At 35.0% G+C, this 7,763-nt stretch overlaps 1 pseudogene; it reads left to right on the top strand.

Annotated features, from left to right (window-relative positions):
* The first annotated feature begins 7,135 nt into the window (after positions 1-7,135).
* Positions 7,136-7,524, top strand: LOC113880887 (annotated as a pseudogene).
* The last annotated feature ends 239 nt before the right edge of the window (positions 7,525-7,763 follow it).

Raw genomic sequence — 7,763 nt, 5'->3', positions numbered from 1 at the left:
GCAGCAGCAGCAGCAGCAGAATCAAGCTGCTGGCTGAGTCTGCACTCCCTAGACTGTTGCCATTTCTTCCCAGAACCACTGTATAAGAATGGCAACATAGCCACTATCACACACAGGGTATAAAGTAAAGGACTCTATGATTTCTGAAGCTGAGGCTGTCACTCCTATTTTTCAAGTTACCATGATGGTATTACAGTCTAATTAGTTAACTCTGGCAATACAACTACGACCCATGAAATTAATTTTTGCTATATTTTCATCTCTCATTTGCATTTTCATCAGATTATTTTTGCATTCACTCAACTTTTGTAATGAAACAATAATGAGCTGACACTTAAAGTTTTTAATGGACATGACACTCTCCCTACCATCCATGTGAATCTGGTATACTTGAGAACTGTATGGCATCCTCAAAAATGAACTCAAGACTGAGACAGAGTCAAAAGATTTCTGACTCTATCCCCCTAACCTCCTCTTACACTACAAATTCATAAGACCCTTAGGTCAAGAAAAAGATCATAGCCTCTCAGCCACTTCCTGGTCAAAAATCAGGACAAAGGAATAGGGAGTCATTTAGATCTATGTTGACAATTTGGGATTTCAAACTGAACATTCCAGAGCATGATGCTTCTTTTCTCTCCTGTCTGAAACGCCTGTTCAGATTACTTGATGCTGTCTATAGGTAGCAACACAGCCAAAACAGAGTCTAGGAAATCCTAACTTAATTCTAGTTTAGCCATTTGGATTTTCCATTGGACTGAAATGGTCTTAGATCATAAGAATAATGACCACTGATTTGAGTACATTACTCACCATGTACCCCATCACTAGTCCATGAAGGCCATAGTAAGTAAAACATCAATCCAAAAACTTACTAAGAAAGCCATCTGGCTTTCAAGTGTAGGTTGAGATGGTGTAAGAGGTGCATCCAGCTGTTTGTGGGCATGGTCAAGGTTTACACTGCAGTGGACCACATCCCACTGCTTGCTAATAAATATAAAATGCTTCATGAGATGAACTGAGTAAATTTTTTCTCAGTATTAGTTAGATTAATCAGAGTAGTCAATGGCATGGTGTATTCAGGGAAAATGTTCTGCTGTATAGACATGAAGCATGTATACTCTGGAAGACAACTCTTTCTGCATCTCTCACACTCCACACATTCTGTGCATAGAGGTGACTTCTATCTTTGCTCCAGATTATCTTTTCAAGGCTATTTGTAAAGCAAGCAGTATTAGGATATGTAGTGAATCCTTCTGGAGCATTAGGGCAGGCATACTAACTGTAGTCTAGTAAGGATAATGTATCCTCCAAAGCAAAGGGCAGGCAGATTTACAGCCCTATTATAAAATAAACAGGGTACATCTAGGTAGGTGGGTTTAGTAGGTCAGTCGTGTCCAACTCTTGCAACCACATAGACTGTAGCCTGCCAGGCTCCTCTGTCCATGGGATTCTCCAGGCCAGAATACTGGAGTGGGTTGCCATTTCCTCCTCCAGGGGATCTCTCTGACCCAGGGATTGAACTGAGTGTCCTGCGTTGCTGGCAGACTCTTTACTGACTGAACCACCAGGGTAGGGCCCATCTTCGTTATGCAATTCAGTATGCATACAAATGTCATCTGATTCTCATCATGTTGCCCTATGAGAAAGGGGTCTCATGAATCCATGATATATATTCCTGATGCACTGTCAACTACTGTTACTATGAGTAATAAAGAATCCTTTATATCTGACCCAGAAATGTCTTCTGCCAGCTCCATGATATTGAAGCAAGCTAACTTGTTAGCTTGCAAATCAGGTAAAAATTTAGAACTTTCAGAGTCTTTGAAAGTAATCCTGAGAGCAACCATTAAAACCTATGCAAACTGGTATAGCTAAAAATCCTAAAGAGGATCTAAAATTAAATTTTTCAAAAGATAAAATATTCTAAAAAGAAGTCAGAAAAGTAGGAATAGAAAAATAAGGAAATAAAATGAAGGGAATAAGCAGGAAATACATGATAAAATGATAGAATCAAATACAATACCTAATATTGCCTTAAATGTTATATAGAAAACACTCTACATTAAAAAAAATAGAAAAAAAAATGTCAGGATCAATAACAAGCAAGATCCAAAGACATATTGTATATTAGAATGTTTCTTGGCTTTTCATGCTCTGTTCACTTGCATAGCAATATTGAGATCATTTGCCAAATTCTATTAATCGATCTATTAGGATTTTATCATTACTCTGTTGCTTTATCAGTTCAGTTAGTTCACTCAGTTGTGTTCGACTTTTTGCGACCCCATGCACTGAAGCACGCCAGGCTTCCCTGTCGATCACCAACTCCCAGAGCTTGTTCAAACTCAGTTAATGCTATTTTTACAATATTGAGTCTTTCCAACAATAAGTGGAAATTGCTCCATTTATTTTTATTTTTTCATATTTTTAAATAAAACATAATTTACAAAACCTGTAAATATGCTGTATACAAGAGACCCACTTTAGATTAAGGACACATACAAACTGAAAGTGAAGAGATAGGAAAAAATATCCCATGAAACTGAAAATCAACAGAAAGTTGGAATAGCAATACTCACATAAAAAATAGACTCTAAAATAAAGACTGCAACAAGAGACAAGGAAGGATACTACATAAAGATCAAGGGATCGATCTAAGAAGAAGATATAACAATTGTAAATATATATGTACCCAACACAGGAGCACCTCAATATATAAATCAAATAATTAACTGCCATAATAGGGGAAGTTGACAATAACACAACAATAGTGAGGGACTTTAACAGCCCAGTTAAACCAATGGATAAATCATCCAGACAGAAAATTAATAAGGAAACAAAAGTCTAAAATGACACATTAGACCAGATAAACTCAGTTGATATCTATAGGATATTCCATGCAACAGCAGCAGAATATACTTTCTTCTCAAGTGTTCATTGAATGCACTTGGAACATTCTCCAGGATAGATCACATCTTGGGTTACAAATCAAGCCTCAGTAAATTTTAGAAAACTGAAATCATATCAAGCATCTTTTCCAACCTCAAAGCTATAACATGAGAAATTACAGGGAAAAAAAAGAAGTAAAAAGCATAAACACATGGAGACTAATCAATATGTTACTAAACAGCCAATGAATCATTGAAGAAATCAAAGAGGAATTAAAAAAATACCTGGAGACAATGACAATAAAAACACGTTGACCCAAAACCTATGGGGTGCAGCAAAAGCAGTTCTAAGAGGGAAGTTGATAGCAATACAATCTTACCTAAAGATTCAAGAAAATTTTCAAATAAGTTACCTAACCTTACACCTAAAGCAACTAGAGAAAGAAGAATAAAACCCAAAGTTAGTAGAGGGAAAAAATAATAAAGATAAGAGTGGAAATAAACAGAGTCAAAATAGAAAACAATAGAAAAGATCGATAAAACTAAAAGTTCATTCTTAGAGAAGATAAACAAAATCGATAAACCTTTAGCCAAACTCATCAAGAAAAAAAGGGGAGGGCCTAAATCAATAACATCAGAAATGAAAAGGGAGAGGCTACAACTGACACCACAGAAATACAAAGAATTATAAGAGATTTCTACAAGCACCTATCCACCAACCAAATGAACAGCCTGAAAAAAATGGACAAATTCTTAGAAACATGCAACCTTCCAAGACTGAACCAGGAAGTAACAGAAAATACGAACAGACAAATCACCAGTACTGAGACTGAAATTGTGATTAAAAACTTCCAAAAATAAAAGTTCAGGACCAGATTGCTTCACAGGTGAATTCTATCTTTCATGTTTTTAAATAAAACATAATTTATATTACAAATACCTTCTACTTTTGTTAGGTTTATTATTCAGTTTTTTATATTTTTTGCTAAATATAAACATGACATTTTTGTGGAAAGATTCGGTTTCTAACAATGTTTTTGATGTATAATGATACTCTACAAGTAATTTTTCCCCAGTTTTCCTCTATAACAATTCTTAATTGCTTAGTTACACTGATAATATCTGAATATAATGGCAATATAGTCCCTTCTTTTGTAGTCTTATACTTTTATTTTATTCTTCTCTTAATCAGCTGTCTATAAGCCCTCCAATATAAAAGCTGTAACAACCATGATTTTAAATATTCTTCTCTTATCCCTCAATAAATCATGACTGTTATTTCTTTTTGATTATCAAAAAGGAGATGTATTGCCAAATTTGGATCACAAATTTCAAAAAATTTTTCTATATATTACCAGAATTTAATTAAAAATCATTTATGGATATTTACATATATCAAATATTTTTCATCAGCCATTTATAGAATAATATATATTTTCTCTTTTAATTTTTAAGTGAATCACTTAGAAATATTTCAAATATTGAAATTTCTTATTTCCTTGGGGAATATAACCCACTTTGCTATAATGTATTTTTACATACATTGTTGGATTTTATTTACATTGTTGTCTCTATTCAGAAATCACGTTGCCTATGTCTTTCTTTGTCACAATTATTTTAAGACAACAGCCTTTTGTAATTATTTTTGAGTACTTTTCTTTCTATTCTCATGAAAATTGATATAAATAACTATTTATTTCCTAAAGGTTTAATGATTCTTAATTTCAAAATTATCTGGGTCTGGTGTTTTGTGGGTATACGTCTGAGTAGGGTGGATTGTGGATTACAACCTAACGATTATGTTCTTTAATTGAGAAATATGTATTCATATTTTCAGTTTCTTCAGAATCATATTTTATTAAATTTTGCTGTTTTCTGAAAATTGCTTACTTGGTCTGAATTTTAAAATATTTAAAATATTTTTGATATATTTGGTCTAAATTTTCAACTACTTAAATTATGAAATTATGTATGATATTTTACTTTGACTATAAAACATCTGCCATAATTATACCTCCTGTCTAATTCCTTCCATATGTATATATGCTTTCTCTAATTTACAGGATCCATTTAGGCAGAAGTCTTTTTTATTAGGTTTTTCAAACACCCAAATTACAGCATGCCACACATGTAATTCTTCTTTTTTTAATATGATAAAATTTTATATGTATATTCTTATTTTCCTTTTTAATATCCTGGTAAGACTTTTTCTTTAGATGTCCAATGTCTACTTTTTAAAATAATTTCATTATTGTTTTAGAATTTTGGAAAATTTTCAGGTTTAATACAGAGGCTACAAAACCCATTTTCCCCAATTGTTAATATGTTACATTATTATGACACATTTTGATTAATTAATTTTAGAAACAATTTTGATAACTTAATATTAACTTAAATCCATACTTTCTTTAGACATCATTAGTTTTTCCCTAAAATTAATTTTCTGTTTTAGAATCCCAATCACAGTACATTACACTAGTCATCATATCTTAGTCTCCTCTGAACTCTGCCAGTTACTCAGATTTTCCTTGGTTTTGATGATGTTGACAGTTTTAAGATATACCCAGGGACAGTGGAGCCTGGTGGGCTGCCATCTATGGGGTCGCACAGAGTTGGACACGACTGAAGCGACTTAGCAGCAGCAGCAGACATGTATTTTATAGAATTTTCCTCAATTTCAGATTTCTTTTTTCATTGGTAGATTAGGGTAACATTCTCATCATATCACATCAAGGATATACTGAATGAACATGAATTATTATTGATGATGCTATCTTGATTACCTTGCTGAGATAGTGTTTGTCAAGTTTCTTTTTTTCCCCCTTTTCCATTCTATACTTTTTGGATGAAAGTCACTGTGTACATTCCACGGTTAAGGGCTGGGAAGTCATGCACCAGTTTCTTAAAGGAGAAATACTTACATAGTTGTTTGCAATTGTTCTGCACAGGAGACTTGTCTATTATCCTCCATTAATTTCTTTATTCAATCATCTATGTATATCATCTGTTTGGGCACATGAATATTTTCCATATTTGGCTTATAATTTAACAGTACTTACTTTATTTGCTTAAAGCTGTTCCAGCTTTGGCTAATGGAATCTCTTTCCGTTGACTTATGTGTCCTTTTGACGGATACCATTTTGCTTTTTAAACACCTTATTTTCTGGAACTACGAGATGCTATAGGCTCACACTGTGTGTGTGTTCTCCCTGCTCGACCCTAAATTCAGCCACTTCTCCAAGGAGCTCTGGTTCCTTCCACTGGAGAATGGTTTTGTTGTTTAGTCACTAAGTCATGTCCTTCTGTTTTTGCAACCCCATGGACCATAGCACACCAGGCTTCATTGTCCATGGGATTTCCCAGGCAAGAATACTGGAGACGGTTACTATTTTCTTCTCCAGGGAATCTACCGACCCGGGGATGGATCCTGTGTTTCCTTAATTGCAGGCATATTCTTCATCCCTAAGCCACCAGGGAAGAAGTCAATGGAAATGGTATTAGAAGCCAAATGCAATGTCTTATTTTTTTATTTCTTTTAGAAAGGATTCTAAACTTATACATTTTCAATTATTTTTCCCAGCTAAATGTATTTGAGTCATATTCTACCTTCTGAGAGACTGCTTTATCAATTTTAAACTTTTTATATAGAGTATTTTTATTATCACTAGGTTCTAAATACTCTCTGATAGAAATCAAAAGCTAGAGCCAAATATCCTGCAGTGTGAAGTCAAGTGGGCCTTAGGAAGCATCACTATGAACAAAGCTAGCGGAGGTGACGGAATTCCAGCTGAGCTATTTCAAATCCTAAAAGATGATACTGTTAAAGTGCTACACTCAGTATGCAGGGAAATTTGGAAAACTCAGCAATGGCCACAGGACAGGAAAAAGTCAGTTTTTACTCCAATCCCAAAGAAAGGCAATGCTAAAGAATGTTCAAATTACCATACAATTGCACTCATTTCACATGCTTCAAGATTATGGTCAAAATCTTTCAAGATAGGCTTCAACAGTACGTGAACCAAGAATTTGCAGATGTACAAGCTGGACTTAGGAAAGGCAGAGGAACCAGAAATCAAATTGTCTACATCCACTGGATCATAGAAAAAGAAAGGAAATTCCAGAAAAATATCTACTTCTGCTTCATTGACTGTACTAAAGCATTTAACTGATTCATACGCCCAACCTCAACTTTTGGTGGTCGGATTTCATGTACTATCGGCCGAAAGGGTGACGGCGCCGCTAGGATGAAGCTCGTGTGATTTTTGACGATATTGAGTCATGAAACTGTAACCATTGAATTAAAGAATGGAACACAGGTCCATGGAACAATCACAGGTGTAGATGTCAGTATGAACACACATCTTAAAGCAGTGAAAATGACCCTGAAGAACAGAGAACCTGTACAGCTGGAAACACTGAGTATTCAAGGAAATAACATTCAGTATTTTATTCTGCCAGACAGCTTACCTCTGGATACACTACTCGTGGATGTGGAACCAAAGGTGAAGTCTAAGAAAAGGGAAGCTGTTGCAGGAAGAGGCCGAGGCCAAGGAAGAGGACGAGGCCGAGGCCAAGGAAGAGGACGTGGCCGAGGACGAGGCAGAGGAAGAGGGGGTCCTAGGCGATAATGTCTCTCAAGACTACTATTTCAAAGTAGTGGGGCAGGAAAACCCCTACGTGACAGAGGAAGACTATGACGCCAAGGCAGAAGAATGTGAAGTCCTAAGCGATAATGTTGCTGGAGCTTACTGTTTCACAGGGCTGGATGTTCAAGTTTTTTGTACAGGGTTTGTTTGTTTGTAGCAGTTTTTAAACATAAATGTAACACACACACAAAATAAATAAAGCATTTAACTGTGTGGATCACAACAA

This window comes from Bos indicus x Bos taurus, chromosome 2 (assembly GCF_003369695.1).
Source record: "Bos indicus x Bos taurus breed Angus x Brahman F1 hybrid chromosome 2, Bos_hybrid_MaternalHap_v2.0, whole genome shotgun sequence".
Classification (NCBI taxonomy): domain Eukaryota; kingdom Metazoa; phylum Chordata; class Mammalia; order Artiodactyla; family Bovidae; genus Bos; species Bos indicus x Bos taurus.
This window is presented reverse-complemented; position numbering and strand designations above follow the sequence as displayed.